The sequence below is a fragment of the Notothenia coriiceps genome, unplaced genomic scaffold, assembly GCF_000735185.1.
Source record: "Notothenia coriiceps isolate Sejong01 unplaced genomic scaffold, NC01 NC01_scaffold00022344, whole genome shotgun sequence".
Lineage (NCBI taxonomy): Eukaryota > Metazoa > Chordata > Actinopteri > Perciformes > Nototheniidae > Notothenia > Notothenia coriiceps.
The window spans coordinates 1-2,369 of record NW_011355045.1 but is presented as its reverse complement, the minus strand read 5'-3'; the positions used below and the strand labels follow the sequence as shown (position 1 = coordinate 2,369).

Genomic DNA, 2,369 nt, shown 5'->3' with positions numbered 1-2,369 from the left:
TTTTTTCGGGGGGAGGCCCTTTTTCCAGTTTAGAGCAATAGCCTCTCCAAATGTCTGTGCAAGTCCCTGCACACACCTATATATATACAGTATATATACACACACACACACACACACACACACACACACACACACACACACACACACACACACACACACACACACACACACACACACACACACACTGGAAGTTTCTGAGAGAAATTAGGAATGTGTCACTTCTCCAAGTTTCAGAGTAAAGCAGGGTTTTGTCTGCAGGGGGTGACACCTGATGTCCCGAATGCTTTAATAACAGGGTTTGAATGTAGGTGTGTTGCTGACAACCTTTTAACCTGTTTTGTAATTACAGAGTTGCACAATACAAAAGCAAGCAATGACGGACCCGTAGATGTGCCTCTATGTCTAATTTTTATAATGGACCGGATAACTCTTACTGTCAGCGTCCCCCTCAAACCAAAATGCAGATTTTGTTCCCCGTAAAATGTTGTGTGATGCCAGAAAACAAGATTTCTGTTCCTCAGAAACGGTATAATTACTCTGAGTATCAAACAGAGCGTCAGACGACAGGATTCTTTAATGTCAGATGCAGATAAGCTACAGTGTAGAAATGGCAATTTAAAATCTTCTGACCCGAGCTCCTCCCACAATGCAACATATATAATAAAATACAAATAAAAAATAGTGCAAGAAGTCTATATACACGTAAATAGAATATGATATGTACAAGAACAGAATGTGACATTTAAATATTGTACGTTAAGATAAAATTAAATACGTTTTTTTACGGTGATAAATATTTAGATAAATAAGTAGATTGCAAGATGCAAACAGATGAATGTTTATGGATGTTCTTTAAAGAGTTCTTGTGTTTAGCAGTCTTATGGCCTGTGAGATGAAACTGTCTCTGAGTCTGTTGTTGTTTACGTCCGCGCCGCCATCTTTTATACGAGCGTCATGTTCTCAAGATAATCTATATACCTTATAAACAAGATCAGAGACACATTACTAATACTATACATTTTCTAGAAACACCCCTGAAATGTGTCTGCACTGTCGTTGTTGGTATTGTGGTCATCCACTCGAGACAGTGTTAAAAATGTTATTTAGTTATAATTAAAGTTGTGGTTGTTGTCGTCGGCGGACCTTACAATTAGTCAATGCTGTGCTGTTTGATAAGGAACACAGAAAGTGATGCACATTGTTCCTACTTTCCCATGAACTCTGAATGAATATATAAAATGATCACAGTTATAAATCCTCAGGGCTTCTGAACATCAGTGTTTTTATGTATTGCCTTGTATTGGTGTGCTTTGGTTTGACACGCTGTGATGAAGACGGACAGCACTGTGCAGGATTTAGATTTGTGGCTGTCATTTATTTCCCAGCATTTTAAAAGACAATCTCTCTGACCTCGGTCTCCATTTCCCCATCGTCTGTCTTTGTGTCGTTTAAAAAAGGAATATAAATATTTCCCATGACTCTTTGTTCCAGACTCCCAGGCCTGCACCGCGTACGACGTCGTCATCAACCAGGAATTCTTCCAGAAGTGCCAGGTGTGTGTGTGTGTGTGTGTGTGTGTCATTTACCACACTGAACCAGCAGAGGGCGCCAGAGCGCTGTAGTTATTAAATCTCACCCTACATTGTGTGTATACTGTATATTAACGTACGTGTGTGTGTGTGTGTGTGTGTGTGTGTGTGTGTGTGTGTGTGTGTGTGTGTGTGTGTGTGTGTGTGTGTGTGTGTGTGTGTGTGTGTGTGTGTGTGTGTAGTTGTTGACATGTGTTGTGTGTGTGTTCCTGCAGACTGGAAGGTGCTGAAGAACAGGAAGTTTTTGGGTTCTCTCGTCGATCAGAACATCCGGACGAAGAGTCGACCGGTGATCCAGGAGCTGCAGCCAGAGTACATTTACATTTCTCTTAATATGAAATAGTATGTATTGTGACACTGAGACATGTCTCCATGCTTTAATGTTCAAACAGCTCTGTATTGTGTATGATATATAACACACTACAGGAGTGGGAAATAGTTTCTCTCTCAATGAAGACACATCAGGAGATTCACTGTGATTTCATGATTAGTTTCAGACTCTGTTCTGTCTCCTGCAGGTTCAGCTCCACTGCTGCAGCTAAAAGGTAACCCTCCTCCTGACTCCAGAACACAGCGGTGCAGGGATGTCAAATGGGAGTTTTCCGTATTGGATTATCATTGCAGAAAATACTCTCACAGATTTTCAGTTCTTCTGTTAATGAAGAGCATTAGAGCCACACATTTGTTTTTAAAACATAATTTGTGTGTATGAGGCTCACGAGCAGAGAAAGTAGGGGATTACTTTAGTTCAATCAGGAGAGACGGTTTTGATGTAAGAAT

At 40.5% G+C, this 2,369-nt stretch overlaps 1 long non-coding RNA gene across 1 annotated transcript; it reads left to right on the top strand.

The window, feature by feature from the left end:
- The first annotated feature begins 1,474 nt into the window (after positions 1-1,474).
- Positions 1,475-2,363, top strand: LOC104953943 (uncharacterized). Its single transcript, XR_799275.1, has 3 exons — positions 1,475-1,553; positions 1,805-1,901; positions 2,108-2,363. It is a non-coding gene; the product is annotated as an uncharacterized lncRNA (long non-coding RNA).
- The last annotated feature ends 6 nt before the right edge of the window (positions 2,364-2,369 follow it).